This window comes from Marmota marmota, unplaced genomic scaffold (assembly GCF_001458135.2).
Source record: "Marmota marmota marmota unplaced genomic scaffold, marMar, whole genome shotgun sequence".
Classification (NCBI taxonomy): Eukaryota; Metazoa; Chordata; class Mammalia; order Rodentia; family Sciuridae; genus Marmota; species Marmota marmota.
The window spans coordinates 12512891-12535367 of NW_026000174.1; the positions used below are offsets into that span (position 1 = coordinate 12512891).

Here is a 22477-nt window from a genome sequence, read left to right on the forward strand (position 1 = left end):
AAAAAAAAAAAAAAAAAAAAAAAAAAAAAAAGTGAATCTAAATACACACACACACACACACATCTCCTGCTTCTCATCTAAAGTTCTTCCTAGATTTAGCATTTATCTGTGATTTTTGCTGGAATCAATCTTTCCTACACAGTTGCAAAATAATGCCCAACTCCAGCACAACCTCCATATTTATTAGTTGCACTCAGCTTTCTTCTCTAAGCAAGAGTCTTTCTACCTTTTCCCTTAACTATTACCAGTGAAGAATCATGGATTCTTCTTTATTTTTCAATGATTTATAATTCATTACTATATATAATTATTTTATATATAGTAAATATATAGGCTCCAGTGTCCTTGTGACATGCTACCATATTGTTTTTTGAAATAACTACTTTATTAACATCTTACTTTCTGTAGAATCTGTAATGATTGTCCTTACCATTCCTGATATTGGTAATTTGTGCTGGCTTTCTTTCAACTTGTTCAGTCTGACTATAGGTTATTTTAATAATCTTTTCAAACAACTATCTTTTGGTTTTATTGATATCCTCTACTCTTTCTGTTCTCAATTTCAGAGAATTCTATCCTTCATTTTTTCCCCTTCATTCTGATTTATTTTCTAGTTTTATGTTATTGATTATTGATTGAAGATCTTTCTTTCCTAATGCAAGTTTCAAATGTTTAACTTTCCTCTAAGCTTGCATCCCTTCACATGTTCATATGTAACAGTTTCATGAGTTAATATGGTATGTTGGGTAATTTCTAAGTATTTGAAATTTGCTAGATATCTTTGAATTAGTGATTTCTAGCTTATTTCTGTTTTGGTGAGAGAACATGCTTTGTATGATTTCAATTATTTTGTATTTGTTAACAAGTTCTATGATACCAAATATGGTCTAAAAGAATGTTCCAAGTATACTTGAGAAAAAAGTATATTCTGGTAGAGTTCAGGGGAGTGGTAATTTGAGAGTGTTTTTGAAGTCTTTTATTCTTGGTAATTTTCTATCTGTTCTATCAATTACTGAGAGATGGGTATTAGAGTTTCTAATTATAATTATGCATTTGGCTATTTTTCAACTAACCACAAGAAGTTTAATGCTTTTGTTCTTAGAGAAGGACTATGCTTTTCCTGCAATAGTATCTGCTCCCCTCTTCCAGATGTAAACCTTGGATTAACTGCCCTGCCTACAACCTTCCTTCTGAATATGGAATGGAGGACCATGCAGAAGTTGTGTAGCAAGTGTGAACTGCCTTATAATTGCTAGGGTTTCATACTAGCCCACATTTGACCATAACTATTTGTTAAAAGCTTTAGTTGAATTATTTTATCTTCTTATTCAGTGGTCCTAACTTCTTCCAGTGCTCTGCCGTTCGTGATCAGTACTCATATCCTTTCTCATTGGAGGTGCGTGTCTTTCCTTACACATTGGGCTATGTGGCTGCCCTGAGACCCATTTCTCAGATAGTTTCATGAAAAGTTATGACCTTATACAGTTTCCTATGTCCCAGGAAGAGGCTGGAAGTCAATTCTAAGGATACTTTTTAAAAGCTCTTCTTTGTTCTTTTTATTTTTATTTTTTTTGTTCCTTTTGGGTCAAGCTACTCTATTTTTTCAACTTCATCCCATTCATGCTGTTTTCTTCAATAATCTGATGACCCTTGCCTCTCCCTTCTAATTCATGAATGAATGATTAGTTTTAGTATAGACAACTGTTATAGTTTCTTTGAAGCAGACGATCAAGCTTCCTTTTAGGATATATGTGTTGAGAGAAGGTAGTACCTTTATTTTAAACTGAATATCAAATAAAGAGAATTTTGCTTTGGGGTTGTATTATTTTAGGGTATTTCACTCCTAAGTACAGCTGTCTTTTATGTCTTTCTCTAGGTCGGTAATAAAAGTTCACAGTCACTTTAGGATCTGCTCTACCATTCTACCATTCCAAACACTTAGACCATGGGGCCTAACCAGGTTAAGAATCAATTATGTTTACAAATCAGCTAAAGCTTGTTGTTATAGGGAATTACTCCAGATACACAGAAGAAAGAGAATGGCCCAGTAGGTCCAATACTCTGATCACTGCCATAGTTAGTTCCTGATCTCTACACTTGAAAATTCTAAGCTTGAAGTCTCTGAGTGCTCTCCATGTCAGGAACTCTCACTGTAGCCTTTTCCATTTCTGTTCTGGCTGCATTTTTCTCTACTCTAGTTTATTCCTCCACAGTCCTATCTACTTTACAACTTTGAGAACTGTGTCAAAATCTTTGTGAGTCTGATGGTACTCTTTTGTTTTCACCATCACCATTGATTTATCCTTTATGCATGTTATCTTTATTGTATCAATGGGTCTTTGGGAGAGAAAAACAGTGAATGCATGTGCCTGGCTCACCATCTTCCAAAACTGCTTTCTGAAATTCTTGTCCCTGCCCAAGCATACACCAATGTTTCACTCTGCTAAGAAAGATGGCATATTTATTTAGCAGAAACACAAGTCAGATGTTATAATTTTAATAAGCCAATGTCAGCATTGGCTCCTGTAAATCTAATCACCAAGAACATGAATGTTGCTTCTACCAACAAAAGAAAACACAAGACTTTTCAAGTTCTCTCTCACCAATGGCCAGCTTCTGTCAAAGTTACAGTTAAAGCTAATAAACTATGATTTTCTGGGTTTTCCAAATTAAGTCAGATCACCAAAAAGCAATATATTTGGAATTCTTTAGCTTCTCTTCCACAAATTGCCTTTTTGTATTATTATTTATGACACTGCCCTTCTTAAGGGCTAATAGATATTTCTCACTATGACTTACAAAATTACAATGAACTGTATTTCATTCTGATATTGAATATGGTGTACATAATTAACTGTGTGCTAATCTCTCTCAAGATCTAATATTAAGAGAATATTTTTCCTCCCTTTCAATAAGTGCTAAATTTCCTTGTAACAGGCAATGGGAAGCAATTGATACCATTTACACTTCGATACAAATGGCTTGACTGCTGAAATCAGAGCTAATTTTAGTTCTTAATAGGTTAATCACATGGGGGCAGTGCACTTAAATTAGAAAGCCCATGGACTTAGGAATCAGATTTGGATTGAAATTCTACATCTGCCATGATGTTTTGCCTCATCTCCAGCCCAGAGCAATGAAGCTGGCCGTCTATGTCTGAGACCTCTGAAACAGTGAATGCCAAATACACTTTAACTCCTCTACAGTTGTTCTGTCAGATCTTTTGGTCACAGTGGTGGAAAAGCCAACTAAAAACACTTCTCTAGTCTCTTCTATGGACACTTCTCAAATCCTTAGTGGAAGGAACTACCTTAAATTAAGAAACTACCTTCCTTTATTGGAATTGCTTAAGGAATTCCCTATTCTACTTTCTTGGCTTGTGTATAAAGTGCTCCCTACACCTGTAAGGTCTCACCTTTCCCCCACCTAAGTATCTACTACATATTCTTACTGACTCAGCATGTCACTTTCACCTGGACTTCTGATTTTTCAGATGCAGACCTTCTATATATTCTTACATAATACCTTTTATATATCTCTGTCACATACTTATCACATCTCTCATGATTCTAACATCTCACATAGTTTCTAGCTCTTTTTAAGTGTTACATAAATGATGAGTAAATGAACTGACAAGGCGTCCACAAGCATGCACGTGTGCATACACACACTTGAACAAATGAGTTGTTGTTCCACTTCCTTTTCATACCTTATGGTATCTTTTTACCTGAATGTTGAACCATCAAATTATAAATGCATATTTGGAAATACCACTTCCTGTGCTTTTAAGGAGTAAATGGAAAAAATATTACAACAAACCAAAATATGTCAAGTGACATATATCTATACATCTGTACCTTCCACTGGAGAAGGAGGTTTAAATACGACAGTCTGCCTTTCTTACATCCAGTGAAGGCATTACTAGGATAAATCATCACAAATGTATAGAAATTTATTCATTTATAAAATAAAATGCAAACTTTGCTCAGGATCCCTCTGTTCCTCCCCATGCTCCACCATCACAAACTCCACCATCACAAACTCTCACAAGCGGCATTCAGTGCTAACACTCAAAAGTAAGAAAATGTTAATGATGCAAATCCTAGAGAAATACTGCTTTCAGGTCTAGAAATTTTTGAAAGGCAAATATTAATAAATTTTAAGGAAATATATTTAGGAATTTCTATAAGATGACTATAACAATTAAAACATATTCAGATCAATAAAGTTTAAATTCTGCCACTATTTCTAGTAAGTATAGCTAGAGTTAAAAATTGTGAGAAGTATTTTTCATTAAAAAACCTTACAACCTAAGTGAAGGAGAAAACTGTTAATATGATGCTTAATAACATCTTCATAAGTTCAAATAGAAACCTATGGCTTTTTGAAAGAAACTTAAGTATTAACTCAAATACACTTTATGATTCTTTTTCTTTTTTAAGAAAGTGTCAATTTGTCAAACTGGGAATTTCATATAAAGCATTTCATATTTTGACCATCACTTCTGATTCACTGAAATTATTAAGAGGAATGTATTTTCCTAAATCTGAGCAATGAAACCTGACATATCTGATCTCTTCTATACTCTATGTCATCAAAACAATGTGTTTGCTTTTGATTGTCCCTTACCAAAGGGAACTGGAAAATCTAATAGGAGAAGAATATGGTTAGGGAATTCTAACAGGACATTCCCCCCAACTGCCCAGAAAGGTTGAATGGATTGTCTTAAGGACAAACAGAAAATGGCAGATCTTAAGTGCTAACAAACCAAAGGAATCTTTGGGGAAAATTCACTTAATCATTATTTCCTAGAATGAAAAGGAATAAAGCAGAAAAGGTTCTCTAGCTCTTGGTCCATGGGCCAGATGGAAACATAATAAATTGTCAGTTTACAAGTCAGACATACTAAAGAAAGAACAATAATCTTATTTGGTGGAAACAAGAAAGGCTTTAGGATCAGAGAAACTTTATTTGAATCTGTATCTATCACTTGATTGTAATATTGGGAAGTATTTGAGTTCCAGTTTTTCTCATTTGGGAAAAGGGAGTAAGAATCATCTTCTAGGACTATTTGGTGGGGGGAGGGGTAACCAGAATGAATTCGGGGGCATTCGACCACTAAACCACATCCCCAGCCCTATTTTATATTTTATTTAGAGACAGGGTCTCACTGAGTTGCTTTGCATCCTGCTTTTGCTGAGGCTGGCTTTGAAATCATGATTTTCCTGCCTTAGCCTTCCTAGCTGCTGGGATTACAGGCATGCACCACCGCACCTGGCAAGGACTATTTTAACATCTAAAATATCTGGCATGTTACAGGAGTTCAGTAAGAGCTGTTTCACAGAATTTATGTGGGATTCAAATGAATGTACTTTTCAAGGTTTTAGGTGAAATGAAATACCGAGAAAAGCACAGAACTTGAAGTCAAAACCCAGAACTTGAAGTTGAAGTGGGTCCATATCTCATCTTTGCTCCCAATTTTCTGTGTGTTTCTGGCCAAGTCATTTACTTTGCAGTACCTCATAGATAAAATGAAGGTACCAACATTTGCCCTACTTAGCTTTCAGGGATGTTTTGAGGATCAAATATGATAATCTTTACGAATGTTCTAACGCAAAGTAATACATGTGTTATTCTAATTATCAAGAAACCAACTGTATTAAAAGTAGCTTCTTCCTATACAGATGGAAGAATTGTACTTTTGTAAAATTAACAATGCTTTCTAGGTACCACTCAGCATTGTTTATGAGAGCCCTAGATTCTACTGAATACATTTTCTTAAGAACAGTGTTATATATAATTTTTAAAACTCATCTGTATTTATTACTCTTGAAAGCTGACTGTTGACTTGAGTACTACATTTTCGTTCACAAGCTTTACTTTTATTTATTTATTTATTTATTTTTATGAGCTACTTTTTGAAAGGCTTTGTAAAACACCTAGGGAGGTTTATAGTTTTGTTCCTCTAAATATATTTCTTTGGAAAACAAGTCCTGGAGAGTTTCTCCCAGCAGATTATTTCAGTTTAAATACTTGGTTCTAGAGGACGTACATGCACAGTGGGTAACTACAAGGGATAGAAAGTTTAAAACATCGATCATAACAAGATGAAACTCAAGCCATTTTAACAAATATTTTTCTTTTAAACATTGAGGTCTATAGTAGAACACTTCAGGGACAAAATATTTGGTATGGTCTACTTAGGGATACAACTTGGTAGCAAATACTTTGGACTACAAAGTTAACGATAGGTTACATGTCTTAGAACAAACATCTCAACCTGTTAAAATAAGCCAGCATGAAACTAGAAAAAGCATTACTATCTCTACTTTAGTGCCTAAAATATCATAGTATCACTTAAAAATAGGAAGAAATCCTATTTCTCCTTTAAGTAGTATGTCATGCCATATAGACTGTTTAATAAATGTTATCAAAAACAAAGAACAAAAATATTCCATGGAAACATATCAGGAATGACAGGGCTGGTGTTGTGGCTCAGCGGTAGACTCTCTTAGCACGTGCAAGGCCCTGGGTTCAATCCTCAGCACCACATAAAAATAAATAAATAAAATAAATGTATTTGTCCAACTACAACTAAAAAACAATATTAAAAAAAAAACATATTAGGAATGAGGGGAAGTAGGGAACACATGTATGAGTGGTTCTTCAGAAGCTCAGTCTACTTCTTCAGTGCTCAATGTGCGTCGTCTCCTTCCAGGGGCGGCATTTCTTCCATTACAGCAGCACTGGTGTCATCAATACCTAGACTAAGTTTGATCATCCTGTTAGCATGGGTCTGGGGATATTCCAAACCAAAGTAAGAAGACCAGAGCATAGTTTCATACAGCAAGGTGACCAGATCTTTCACAGACTAGTCATTCTTGTTAGTCTGTGCCTTTTGCCTTAAGATCTCAATAATGGAGTGGTCAGGGTTTATCTCCAGGTGTTTCTTTGCTGCCATGTAGCTCATTATTGAGCTGATTACAGAGCTTGAGTTTCATGATTTTTTTCCATGTTTGCTGTCCAGCCATAGATGCTTGTAATGATACAGCATGAGGAGGTCACCAATCAGTTTGACACAACCTTTTTCTCTAAGATGTCCTTTATGATCTTGCAGAGGTTTTTCAAAAAATTTGTCTTTTTCTCCTTCTTGTTTCTTCTCTTCTTCATTCTCTGGAAGCTCTAAGCCCTCTTTGGTGACAGACACTAAAGTCTTTCCCTCAAATTCCTTGAGTTGTTGGACACAGTACTCATTGATCAGCTTGATCATAGAGATCACTTCTAAACCATGCTTCAAAGACACTCCACACAGACAGAGTCAGCTATCTGGTCCTTGATCTCACCTGGGATACAGCAGATGTGTTTCTGGTTTTGCTTCATTTTGGTGAAACAGTCCTTGAGAGAAACCATCTCGTTCCCTGAAGCAGACAGTGTAGTATTGTAACAGCTCTGAGAGTCTCTTTATCTTCTGCCAGATCAGCGAACAGTTCTAAGCATTTTTTTTGACCAAATTCTTAATGATTACTTTCAAAATTTTGCTTTGTTGCAACAATTCACAGACTATATAGAGAAGATCCTCAGAGTTCATCACTCCTCTAATGAAGTTCAGATATTCAGGGATTAGATCCTCACAGTTATCCATGATGAGAACTTTGCATACATATAAGTTAATGTTGTTCTTTTTCTTTCTGTTTTCAAAGAGGTCAAATGGAGCACATCTTGGGACAAACAACAACAACAACAACAAAAAACCCTCTAAATTCCAACTGTCCTTCAACAGAAAAATGCTTCACTGCCAAGTGATTTTCCCAATCACTGATCAAGCTCTTATAGAACTCTCTGTACTCCAGGTTAGTGATATCATCAGGATTTCTATTCCAAATGGGCTTTGTTTTGTTGAGTTCTTCATAATTGATATACTTCTCCTTAATCTTCTTGTCACTATCCTTCTTTTCTTCTTCTTCATCAGAATCAACATCTTCAATTTCAGGTTTGTCACAGGCTCCTTTTTCTTTTCCCTCCTTTTTATCGTATTCTTTAGCCTCATCATCACTGATTTCTTTATCACGTCCCTTTTCCACAAAGAGAGTAATGGGATAGCCAATAAACTGGGAATGTTCTTCATAATCTCCTTTATTCTTCTTTCCCCCAAGTACTCAATTTGATCTTCTTTCAGATGAAGGACAATCTTTGTGCCACCACCCACTGGTTCCCCTGTGTCAGTACTGACAGTAAAGGAGCCCCCTACAGAGGACTCCTACGGATACTGCTTATCATTGTTGTGTTTGGTGATCACAGTCACTTTCTCAGTAACCAGAAACACAGAATAAAAGCTGACACTGAACTGGCCAATCATGGGATGTCTGTCTGTACCAGCCTGCAAAGCCTCCATGAAGGCTTTGGACCCACACATGACTATAGTACCAAGGTTACAGATCAGGTCAGCCTTAGTCATTCCAATTCCAGTAACCACAATCGTGAGGGTTTGGTTTTATTTGTTTGGCATGAGATTAATGTGCAGCTCCTTCCCAGAGTCTAGCTTACTGGATCTGTCAAGTTATCATATCTGATTTTGTTCAGGGCACTGGACACCTGGAAATCAGCTCCCACAGGAAGATCTCTTTGAGTAGAAAGTGTTGATGATCAATAACATCAACTAGGCAATCTCTGCTTGGAAGATGAAGGTCTTCACTTTCTCGTCCTCCATAGGTAGTCTTGGGTTTGGGTCTCCTCCAGCATCTTGGCTGGGTTACTGCATGGGATCTGCAGTGTAGCAGCACCAGGATGCTGAAAAGCAACTTTACATATCATTTTTAAAAACAAATTTCCAGAAACTAATTTTGGTAGAGTGTTGCTTCTCAAAAAGATATGGGGGTTGGATTAGGACAAAAGACTGTAAAACAACAGAATTAATTAGTGGGAAAGTCCTATGATTTCAGACCCTAATGAGGGGAAGTCTGTTTTTATTTTTTTTAATTAAATATCATGAGTTAAATTACTAAAATCTTCCAGAAATGAAAATATATACACATTAATACTGAAAAGATCAGTCATGACTCAGCTGGAAGTTGCTCTAGATCACAAGTTGAGAACTACCATCTCCGAGGTACAGGAAGGGAAAACATGGGTGTAGAGAGTAATGAAGTTCTTCAGAGTGATGGGGCCATTCAGCAAGTAAGCAAAATGGACAGAAATTCTCTATCTTCTTTCCAATAAATCATTCTGCTGCATTGGATTTTTTATGAATAAAAACATAAAATATATAACAGGCACCTGGTTTCTTCAAAATATTTATAAAAATTAATTCCTATAGCACTATTATGGGCTGTTAGCCTTATGGAACAGATGTTTAAAAAGATGCAGAAGTTAAATAATTCCTTTAGAGTCAGTCTACAAAAATCAGTAGCAAAGTAAAGATTGGATATCATATATTAGTGATTTTATATTCTAATTGAGCTCTTGGACTCAGAACCAAGTGCCTATATCATAGAATGTCTCTGGTTACTAGGTCAATCCCTATAATCTACTTTAATATAGGATCTACTAATAAATATATTTGATGATCTGCATCCAGCTACCTCCTCTTTCCCACTCCCCCGGTGTGATCATTCCAGTCTACAGAGACTCCAGTGGGCACAGAGTGAATCCAACAGCACCTCTCTATCTCCTACTTACGCGAGGAAACAGTGTCAACTAGATCCTAACCTTTTAATGATTCTAATATTTCAGGGAAATACAAACTAATACTTATCTCAAAAACATATAAAAACTGGGAATGTAGCTTAGAGGTAGAGTGAATGCTTAGCATTTAAGCAAAGGACTGAATGCAGATGAGACATAGCAAAGCTTATTTAAGGAACTAAAAGAAGTTTAGTGTGGCTCAAGTATTCCAGTTGAGGTGAACCATAGAAGGCTTTTGTAAGGCATTTGGGTTGAAATTTAATGGTACAGAAACCCACCAAAGTATGATATAAAACTGTTTTATTCCTATTTTTTAAGATCACTTCAGTTTAAAAATTTGTCATATCATACATATCCTTGCTGTATGAAGTATGGTCCATAAATTAACAACATCAGTAGGACTAAAACACTTTATAGCAGCACTATTCATGAGAGTGAAAAAGTGAAAACAACCCAAATATCGATCAATTGATGAATGGATATATAAAATGTAGTATGTACATATAATTTAATACTTTATTAAATTTATAGAAGTACTGATACATACTACAGTATGGTTGAAAGTTTCAAAAATATGCTAAATGAAAGAAGTTGGTCGTAAAAATACCATTTAGTATATAATTCCATTTATGTGAGATCCCCAAAATAGGTAAATCTATAGAGGCAGAAAATAGATTAGTGTTCGCTTAGGATTGGAAATAGGGGGAATATGGAATGAAGCCTAATAGGTATCAGTTTTCTTTCAGAAGAAATTAGCAAAAATTAAATATTGAGTTGTGAACACTGCACAATCCTGAGAATTAACTAAAAAAGACTTAATAATATACTTTAAAATGGTGACTTATAGGTACGTAAATTAGACTTCAGTAAATATGTTTAAAACTTTTGTGCCAGGCATGGTGGCACATGCTTGTAATCCCAGTGGCTCAGGAGGCTGAGGCAAGAGAATCATGAGTTCAAAGTCAGCCTCAGCAACTTAGGCCCTGAGCAACTCAGCAAGACCCTGTCTCTAAATAAAATATTAAAAAGGCTAGGGCTGGGGTTGTGGCTCAGTGGTAGAGCACTCACCTCGAACATGCGAGACCCTCAGCACCACACAAAAATAAATAAGTGAAATAAAGGCATTGTGTCCAACTACAACTAAAAAATAATATTAAAAAATAAAAATAAAAAGGTCTGGGATGTGGCCCAGTGGCTAAGCATCTCTGTGTTCAATTCCTGGTATCAAAACAACAACAATTTTTTTTTTTTGCAATTTTGATATCTTTGTAATATAATTAAAGTTAAACTATAATGAAATTACAATTTAATTATTTGATTACAGTGTCATCAAATTATAACAAATAAATAATCATAGCAAGAACTATGGTTCCAAGGTCAGAATTCTAACATTAACAAAAGCTAATCTTTGGATCAGGCTTCTGGTAAATTTTTCTTCAAATGCAAAATAATAAAAAATCAGTATTACTTTAAAAATTTAATTATATATCTATACAGCAGCAACATGTAGAAAATAAAACTTAAAGATACTTACAATAGTGCCATAAAATATAAAAAATCAGAAATAAATTCAATTAATCATGAGAAAAATCCACATACTAACAACTACTTTATTTCAATAATGTTTTCTGAAGAAGATCTAATAAACAAAGAAATATATCATTTTCTTGGGACAACAGATTTATTGTAAAGATTCTATTAATCGCAACTATATTGATAAATATACTCAAAGCAGTTCCCTCTAACTCCTTGCAAAACTTTTTTTTTTCTTTGTGTAGAAATTCAATGAAAATGCAAAAGATGAAAATAACAAAGATGAACTTAAAAACAACAATATGCTTAAGAACTTTAACACATATTAATACCTATTATAACATGAAGAAAATTCAAACAGTGAAACTGTGGTAGAAAACCAAATTAATGGAACAGAATAGAGGGTCCTCAACAGACTTAACAGAAGGCAACTACATATGATTTTATTTCTATAAAATTCAAAATTAGGTAAAACCAATCTTTGGTTTAATAAGTCAGGGTAATGGTTGATCTGTTTGGAGATGTACTGAATGGAAGGGAGGAAGTGAAGGCTTCTAAGGTTTGGGGGTCTTGACAATGCTGTTTCTTGATGTAAGGGTCTGCTTACATGGGTGCATTCACTTTGTGAAAATTCAAGCTGTACATATGTATGTATGAATTTGTATACTCTTCTGTGTATATCAACTTCAAAATTCCTCAAAAATACTTTTAAAATTAAAGATTGTCCTATCAATATATTTAAACAAAGATAACTATTTGAGCCTATGTAGAAAACCTACTGAATGTGGAAGTTACACTGTTTATATGGGGTTTCAACTCACCTTTGTCCTGTAATGCAATTTGTTGCTTATGTAGTAATGCTACTTCCCGTCCCAAAGCTTTCTTCTGTCTTTCCAGTTCATTGCGAAGCACCAAAATTTTTAATTGCAGGCATTCACTTTCTTTTTTCTAAGTAAAAAAAAAAAAATCACAGGTAAATTTATGAATAGAAAGTTCATGACTATAAATAATTATTCATTAGCAATGTTTCAAATGAATAATGGTTTAATATTCATCAAACCTTAATTCTCAAGTAACTTAATTATCAGCCCTATCATTTTAATGAAAAGACTATAGAAATAAGCCAAGAATAAGAGTAGAAGCACATCTTAAGTCTAGGTATGGTTCTAAGAGCCCAAAAACACTACAAAATATCTTGGGTTCCTTTCCTGATATTGTAATACAAGATACAAAATTATTAGTAAAGAAAAAAATGGAGCTCAGTGGTAGAAGTACCAATACATGTTAAAACACAGATGAACCTTGAAAACATAATGCTATGTTAAAGAAGCCAGTTTTAAAATGCCACATAATATAATAACTTCATTTATATAAAAACTTCATAACCGGTAATCCAAAGAAACAAAAATTAGATTTCTATTCTTGCCAAGCTGAACCACAGTGCTCTAATTCCCAGCTCATTTCAGAGAAAGACATATAGGGCTTTCGTATCTGTTAGGCAATAAGGAACTATTAATCGCAATTATATTGATAAATACAAGTCCATGGAGAATCAATGAACACCACCCGAGGAGCCTGTACTTCTACTACATACTGGTAGTAATGAGATAACCCTCTTTCACTCCAATGCAATGGTGTCAAAGCAGGCCTAATAGAATCAGAACCTTCACTATTACCCATCACTAATGAGGCACCCTACTTTCTGTGATACAGTGAAGGCCAGGTAGAAAGCAGCAATGAGGTACTTATACTCTACTCAGCCAAAAGTATCAATGGAGTCCTAGTAGGGAGCTACACCCACCAGGCAATAATGAGACAGCACTTCTTCCTTCCCTACCACAGCAGCATCAAAAAAAGCCAGCTAAAACAAAAGGTTTAAATAAAACCCAGAGATTTATAACATTATATCCAAAATATCCAAGTTACCATTTAAAAAAAAATCAATCATCATATTGATAACCAGATGATGTCAAAACAAATAAAAAAGGACAATCAATAGATACCAACATGAAGATGATAGAAAAGGTACAATCATCTCACAAAGATATGAAAGTAACCCCCATAAACATGTTTCAATAATTAAAAACATGCTTGAAATTAACAAAAATATAAAAAGTCTCAGTAAAGAAACAGAAGATATAAGAACCAAAAGGAAATTTTAGAACTGAAAATAACTGGAACAAAAACCTCAGTAAATTAAGCTCAAAGGCAGAATGGAAGAGATAGAGAAAACCATCTGTTAGTTAGAAGGCAGAACAATAGAAATTGCCCAATTTAAATAGCAGAAAAAATATACTAAATGAACAAATGAATGAATGAAAAAAGAAAAGAGGGAAGGAGGGACAGAGGGAAGGAAGGAGTAAGCAAGCCTGGTGCTGTTTTATTAATCATTTAATTTCTTAAATAATTAGAGTTAATAAAACAGCACCAGGCATAGTTGATTTCACTGGTGAATTCTACCAAATATTTAAAGAAGAAACAATACCTATTCCTTAAAATCTCTTCTGAAAATGTGAAGCATTTTCTATTTCACTGAATGAAGCCAGCACAATCCTAACACCGAAACTGGACAAAGATATCACAAATATTAGCAAATCAAACCCAACAATGTGTAAGTATTATACACCATAGCCAAAAGGAATTGATTCCAGGTATGTAAGTTGCTTTGAAAACAACTAATATAACTGATCACAACAACAGACTAAGGAAGAAAAAGCTACTGATCCTTATCAATAGATGTAGAAAGAGCACAAGTCAAAATTCAATACCTGTTCATGATTTAAAAAAAAAAAACCTTTCAGAAACTAGAAAAAAGGGGAACTCCTTCCATTGGTAGAAAATGTCTACTAGCTAAAGTAGAGCTAATATCAGAATTATTGGTAAGAAACTAGATAAGACAAGGAAATAAAATTTATACAGAATGGGAAATAATGAATAAAATATTTGTTTAAAAATAATATATTAGTCTATTTGGAAATCCCAATGTATTAACAAAAACAACAACAATAAAATCCCAAATCCAAAACCCAAAAAATAACCTCTAGAACCAATGAGCAATTACAGCAAGACTGCAGGACATAGTATTAATAAACACAAAAGTTGATGCTTTCCTGTGTAACAGCAATGAACAATTGGAATTTGAAATTAAAATTTTTTTAAAAAAAACTTTATCCTAGCATAGAAATGAAATACTTTGGTAGAAACCTAAAGAACATATTCAAAATCTATAATGAAAACTACAAAATTCCAATGAAAGAAATAAAAGAAAATTCACGTATATGGATAGATCATGTCCATGGATATGAAGACAATGTCAATATTCCCCAACCTGATAGATTCCAAGCAATCAGAATAAAAAACTCAAAAAGCTATTTTATCAACAAACTGATTTCTGATTACACAAGGGCAAAAGATCCTGAAGAACTAGCACAACACTGAAGGAAAACAACAAAGTTGGAGAAATATTAGTATCCAACGTTAAGACTTAATGTATAGCTGCAGTAATCAAGACAGTATAGGATTAAGAACAAACAAGATCAATGGAATGGAAACAGACAACTCAGAAACAGACCCATACAAATGCAGTCCAATGATCTTGGGGAAAGTAACAAAAGCAATTCAATAGAGAAAGAACATTCTTTTCACCAAATGATGCTGAAATCACTGGATAGCCACATGAAAAGAAAACAAAATCACAATCAAAGAAATCAATTTAGATACAGACCTTACACCTTTTGTAAATATTACCTCAAAATGGATCATAAACCTAAATGTGAAATAAAAACTAAATAACTCCTAGAAGGTAACAGGAGAAAAATCTAGGTAAGTCTTTAGATGATCAAGCCCCATGAAAGAAGAAATTGGTAACTTGAACTTCATTAAAATTAAAAACTCCTCTGGGAAAAACACTAGTAAGAGAATGAAAAGACAAGTCACAGACTGGAAGAAAATCTTGGCAAAATCCATATCTGATAAAAGACTAGTATCCAAAATATACAAAGAACTCAATAATAAGAAAATAAAGTAAAACTCAACAATAAGAAAATGAACAACCAAATTAAAAAATGGAAGAGATATGTGTATAGTCACTTCAACAAAGAAGATACACATATGTGTATATGGCAAATAAACATGAAAACATGGTGATATGTCATCAGAAAATTACAAATTAAAACCCCAATGAGACACAACTATAAACCTATTAGAATAACTAAACTTCGCAACTCTTCATAATCCCAAATGCTCTGAGAAACAACACAAACTTTCATTCATTGCTAGCGGGTATGAGAAATAGTCACTTTGGAAAATAGTGTGGCAGTTTCTTACAAAGGTAAATATAAGCTTACTATATGATACAGCAGTTGCACTTATATATTAATCCAGATGAGTTGAAAATGTATATATACACAAATATATCTATGGCAACTTTATTCATAATTGCCAAACTTGGAAGCAACCAAGAGGCACTTTATTTAATAGATCAACAGATAAAGAAACTTTGGTATGTATCCATGTAGTGGCATTCAGTAATAAAAAGACAAGTCAACAATCTATGAAAAGACAGAGTGAAACTTTAAATGTATATCTCTAAGTGAGAGAAGCCTGTATGAAAATACTACATACTGTATAATTCCTACTACATACCAGTCTAAAACAAGGCAAAACTATGAAGAAGTAAAAAATCAGTGGTGATGTAGAGTTTGGGAGAGGGAGAAAGGGATAAATAGGTGGAGTACCAGGGATCTGTAGGGAAGTGAGACTATTCTGTATGACACTATAATGATGGATACATGACAATGCATTTACCATGTGTCCACAAAGAGTACTGTAAACTAGACTTTAGTTAATAATAACTTATCAATATTGATTAACAGTTTAACAAATATATACCACTAATATAAGATCTTAATAGTAGAATAAATTGAGGTGGGGAGCAAGGTATTTGGGAGTTTACTATACTTTCTGCACAATTTTTCTGTAAACCTAAAATTTGTTCAGAAAAGAAAGTTTTGTTGTTGTTGTTTTAGAGTCACAGAGGTACACGGTAAAATGTCAGCATTAGTATATATTTAATTGTGCATTAGTATATATTAATTATACAGCATATGGCATGACATAATTTAATCAATTTCATTCCTCATTGTCTCCCCATACCCTTTCACCTTTACCCTGATCCTCTTCTTCTACAATAGTCTCCCTTCTGCATTCCTGATGTCCTTTTTCCCCTTCCTCTAATTTCCACATAGGAGAGAAAACATGATACTTGTCTGAATCTTATTTCATTTAACATGATGATGTTCGGTTCCATCCATTTTTTTCTGAAAAAATATTTTGTTTATCTTTATGGCTGAATAATAGTCGTGTGTGTGTGTGTGTGTGTGTGTGTATCATGTTTTCTTTATCCATTCTTCTAACACCTATACTGAGTCCATAACGTGGATATTGTGAATTGTGTATGCATGGAATATGTAGGTATCTCTAAAGTATTCTGACTTTAACACTTTCAGATAAATATTAAGGAGTAGTTTAAATGGATCATGTGGTAGTTCTATTTTCAGTTTATTGGAGGAACCCCCGTAATGATTTCCACAGTGGCTCTCTTAACTCACATTCCCACCAAAGTGTTTAAGGGTTCCTGTTCCCCTGTATCTTCACAAGAATTTATTGTAATTTACCTTTTTGATGATTTCCATTCTGACTAGGGTGAGACAGAATCTCAATAGTTTTGATTCACATTTCCCTGATGGCTGAAGTCTTTGAACATTTGTCATATAATTACTGGATATTTGAACCTCTTTTGAGAAGCAGTTTCTTTTCAGTTCTTTTCTCATATATTGAATGGGTTATTTGTTGTTTTGGTGTTAAGATTTTTGAGTTCTTTATGTATTTGGTATTGTTTTAGTTAGCTTTTCCATTGCTGCAACCAAAATACCTGACAAGAACAATTTTAAGGACGAAAAGTTTGTTTAGGGGCTCATGGTTTCAAAGGTCAGTCTACAGATGGCCTACTCTACTCCTCAGGGGTAGAAGTATGTGGTAGAGGAAAGCAGCTGGGTACATTACACCAGGAAGCAGGGTTGCGGGGAGTGCTCCATTCTCCAGAGACAAAATATATGTTCCAAAGACATGCCCTGAATGACCCATCTCCTCTGGCCACACCCTACCTACAGTGATAATCCCTATCAGTGAATTAATGCACTGATTCAGTTAAGGTTCTCCTAATCAGATCTTTTCACCTCTAAACTTTCTTGCACTGTCACACAAATGAGCTTTGGGGGACACCTAATCTAAACCTAACAGGTATTAATCATCTGCTAGAAGTATAGTTGGCAAAGATTTTCTCCCATTCTATAGGCTATCTCTTCACACTGTTAATTGTCTTCTTTGCTGTGCAGGAGCTTTTCAGTTTAATATTGTTGTATTTATCAATTCCTGTTATTATTTCCTGAATTATAGGAACTGAACTCAGGAAGTCATTGCCTGTGCCTATATCTTGAATGTTTTCACTATGTTTTCTTCTAGAGGCTTCAATATTTCATATATCTTATACACAGATATTTGATCCATTTTGAATTGGTTTTTGTATAGGGTGAGAGATAGGGATCTAGTTTCATTCTTCTACGTACAGATAACCATTTGTTAAAGAGGTTGTCTGTCTCCAACATATGTTTTGGACCTTTTGTCAAGAATCAGATGACTGCAGTTGTATGGACTTATGTCTGTGTCTCTCATTCTATTCTATTAGTCTATATGTCTGCTTTTATGCCTGTCCATGCTATTTTTGTTACAATGCCTGTGTAGTATATTTGAAGTTGGGCATTGTCATGCCTCCAGCCTTGTTTTTTTACTCAGGATTGCTTTGGCTATTCTGGGTCTTTTGTTTTTCCATATGAGTTTTAGACTTGTTTTTTCTATTTCTGTGAAGAATGTCATTGGTATTTTCATGAGGATTGCATTGAATCTGGATTGCTTCTAATATGGCTATTTTAACTATTAATTCTGGGCTGGGGATGTGGCTCAAGCGGTAGCACGCTCGCCTGGCATGCACGGGGCGCTGGGTTCGATCCTCAACACCACAGAAAAATAAAAAATAAAGATATTGTGTCCACCTAAAACTAAAAAATAAATATTTTTAAAAATATTAATTCTGCCTATCCATGAACATGGTAAGTCCATCTTCTGGTGACTTCTTCAATTTCTTTTTCAGTACTCTGTAATTTTCCTTGTAGAGGTCTTTGACCTCTTTGGTTAGATTTATTCCTTTTTTCTTTTTTTAAAATAAGTTATTAGGAATGGAATTGTTTTTCTTTCTCAGTAGGTTCATTAATGGCATAAATAAAAGCTATTTTAATGTTAACTTTGTATCATAATACTCTATTATGACTTCTATTAGATTTAAAACTCTTCTGGTGGACCCTTTAGGATCTTCTAAATACAGGACCATATCATATGCAAAGAGGGGTAATTTGACTCCTTTCCGTCCTATTTGTATCCCTTTTTATTTCTTTCTCTTGTCCAATTTCTCTGACTAAAATTGCAGGTACTGTATTCAATGAGAGTCATGGCAGTAGATATCCTTGTCTTGTTCCCAATTTTAGAAGAAATGCTTTTAGTTTTTCCTCATGATATTGGATTTGGGCTTGTCATACATAACCTTTAAAATGTTGAGGCAAAATCCATCTATCCCCAGATTGTTCAGGGCTTTTTATTAGGGAAAAAACTGTTGATTTTTGTCAAAGCCTTTTTCTGCATTTATTGAAATGCCCATGTGATTTTTGTCTTTGATTTTATTTATGTGGTATATTACATTTACTGATTTGTGAATGCTGAACCATCCTTTTATTCCTGGAATAAAACAAACTTCATCATAGTGTATGCTCTTTTTAATGTGTTGTTGAATTCAGTTTGCAAGTATTTTATTGATGATTTTTGCATCTATGTTCACCAAGGATATTGGTCTATAATTTTCTTTTCTAGTAGTGGCATTATCTGGCTGGTTTAGTCAGTTTTTTGTCACTGCTGTGACCAAAAGATTTCATGAACAATTTTAGAGGAGGAAAAGTTTATTTTGGGACTTAGTTTCAGAGGTGTCTCAATATACAGATGGATGACTCCATTCTTTGAGGCCTGACATGAGACAGAACATTATGGTGACAGTGTGTGGCAGAGGCAAGCAGCTGGGAACATGGCACCAGGAAGCAGAGAGAGTTCCACTTACCCAGGACAAAATACACACACCAAAAAGCATGTCTCCAAGGAACTATCTCCTCCAGCCACACTCTGCCTGCCTACAGTTACCACCACCCAGTTAATTCCTATTAGGGGACTAATTCACTGATTGGATTAAGGCTTTGATAACCCAATCATTTTACTGCCAAACACTCTTGTATTATTTCACACATCAGATTTGGAGGGATACCTATTATCCAAACCATAGCACTGGCTTTACAGAATGAGTTTATAAGTATTCCTTTCCTTTCCATTTCTTGAAATAGTATGAAGGGCACTAGTGTTAGCTCTTCTTTAAAAGGTCTGGCAAATTCATCTGTGAGTCTGTCCAGTCCTGGGCTTCTTTGTTGGGATGACTAATTACTGCTTTAATTTCACTGTTTGTCATTGGTCTGTTGGATTTTTTTTTTTTATCCTCTAGGTTCAATTTGGGGGATCATCTGGATTTCAGTGGTATCTATTGTAATAGCACCATTTTTGCCTCTTATTATCAATCTTGTTTATTTTTTCAAAGAACCAATTCTGTTTCACTGCTCCTTCATATTGTTCTTTTAGACTCTATTTCAGTAATTTTAGCTCTGATCACCTAGTAAATTCTTATCTCCTTCCAGAGGTATAAAATAGCTAATCAAAATTAAGATAGAAAAAAAAACCCAATCCAATAAATAAATTAAAAAGTTACCAAGACTTGAAATAAGCTGGTGAAAAACTTAAAACGAAAAAAGTCAGAACATGATTTGATTTCTAGACAATGAGAAAGTCTGGGAACTAAGATGCACTATGCTACGGTCTTGTTGAAACAAGGAGCATGGAAAATGATTTCTGGAACTTGTGTTAAAAGTAAGTTATAGCAATCATTTCTCACCCCAAATGATTTCTTCTTTATCTCTGAAATACTGATTCTAAACAGATGGTATCATAATCCATTAAAGACATTCAAGCCACAAAAACAAGAGCTATTTCCAATCATTATATTAGGCTTAAAAGTCTGTGAAATATGGCTTTACAAAGAATATTCCTAAGTAAATTTTCTGAACACAGTGAAAATTTATGAGGGACTTCTAGATGAATATTTATGAGGGATGTGCTCCTAGATGAATCTGACATGTTTTCTGCTTTCTGTGAATTCAGATCTACTATAATCAAAAGACTTTTTGTCCTGCCAAACTAAAGTAAGAACGAAGTAATAAAGTCTAAATATATATCTCCAATAGAATATTAGCCTTAAAAAGGAAGGAAATTCAGCAATATGCAATAACAGGAATAAACCTTAAGAAAATTAACAAAGTGAAATAAACCAGTTATAAAAAGACATATTATATGATGGTACCACTTATTAAGCACTAAGAGTAGTCAAAATCATAGGAACAGAAAATAGAATGGTGGTTGCCAGGGCTTAGAAGTAGTGGAGAATGGGCATAGAGTTTTAAGTTTTACAAGACAGAAAGAGCTTTGGAGATGGACGGTGATGCTGGTTGCACAACATTATAATGTACTTAATACCACTTAACTAGTCATTTAAAAATGATTGAGGTCATAAACTTGATTGTGTATTTTATAATTTTAAAAATTGAGGAGAACAAGTCAATGAGGTTGCTTATCATGAAAGAAAAAAGAACTAAGACAAAATTTGCTTTTTCTTCAGCAATCATATAGAGCGATCAGGAAGCCAAGGATCTTCTTTTATCACTGAAGGGAAAGAAAAAAACAGATAAAGTCTTAGGAAGTAACCTTTTTCCACAAAGAGCTAAGTGATCAATTTCTTCAAAAATTTTCCACAAAAAATGCATATTGAATTCTACCTAAGCAGAGAAAGAAAATAAGCAGAAAGAAAAGCAACTCTTCAGAAAAGAGGACTATGCCTGGCTGGGGGTTAACCTGCTCTATTCCAGGATACACACTAAAATTAGGATGTTTTCAATTCAAAGAACTAAAATTACAAGTTAATCCAAATACTAAGCGAATACAGGACGGCGTGCGCATACCGTGTTTGTGTTATGGTCCGTGTGCGGAAACTGGCCCATTTACAGAAATATATCAAGTAATACAAAGCCAGAACTGTTGGCTTTCATTTCTGATAAGTAGAGTAAATTAACCCTGCCCATGTGGGATCTGGTTCAGTTTCCTCTTAAATACTTCAAGACAAGTTGCTCAAAGATCTTAACATCCCATATCTTCTAATGGGTTTCTTTGTTCTATTTATGTGTTTATTCCAAGTGTGACTAATGTCACATATTTATCTCCCATGTATCATTTTTAATTGGATTTTAGCTGTTTTTTTACACAACACTGTTATCAGAACTGAAAATCACAAACGTTCATTTATTTTCAAGCACACATTCCTATTTATGGGTCTTTAGCAAGAAAATCATGGGCAATATTAAACATTAATTTTAGAATGACAGTTAACCTATAAATAACCCATTAATGGAAATGAATATTATCTCAGATCATACTGGAATTAAAAACATGACCCTAGGAATCATGAAGTTTCCAAATATATTCATAATAATACTGTTATGTCCTTTTTCACTCTCACTTTCTCATAAGTATAAAAGTAGAATGTGTCGGAATCTACAAGATTTGAGATATCACAATAGATATCACAATAGCAGATGTGAGAATCCAGGTAGTTTATTAAACTAGAAATGAACTTTAATGAAGTTAAATTCACAAAACTTAAAATTATGCAACTCAATTCATTTTAGAAAAAACACTTATTTTTCATAAAAATGTATTCTTACATTAACATAATAAATTATTGTTATTTTGAAATTAATTGGGTAATTAATTATTTAATTTCTAGTATAATAAATATCAATAGCATAACCCATGTTATTTTGAGATTATCACAAATGAAGAGAATAAAGGGGTCTTAAGATCAAAAAGCTGAAAATTGGTGTCTTAAGGCATATTTTATCCTCATGTATATTTCCTCAAACTGGAAATAATTAACAATCTAAAAAATGTTCTAGAACTATGGAAGTTGTCCTAAAGTTTACCAATTGCTTTTTTTTTTTTTTTTTTTTTTTTT

At 34.0% G+C, this 22477-nt stretch overlaps 1 protein-coding gene and 1 pseudogene across 1 annotated transcript in view; both read right to left on the minus strand.

Annotated features, from left to right (window-relative positions):
- Uvrag (UV radiation resistance associated) overlaps positions 1 to 22477 on the minus strand; it is a 170129-nt gene that overhangs the window by 142907 nt on the left and 4745 nt on the right. Inside the window, exon 2 of the mRNA XM_048788040.1 lies at positions 12036 to 12162. The gene's annotated coding sequence lies outside the window, so the exon portion shown is untranslated. The remainder of the gene's footprint in view (positions 1 to 12035; positions 12163 to 22477) is intronic.
- LOC125612014 lies at positions 10 to 10684 on the minus strand (annotated as a pseudogene).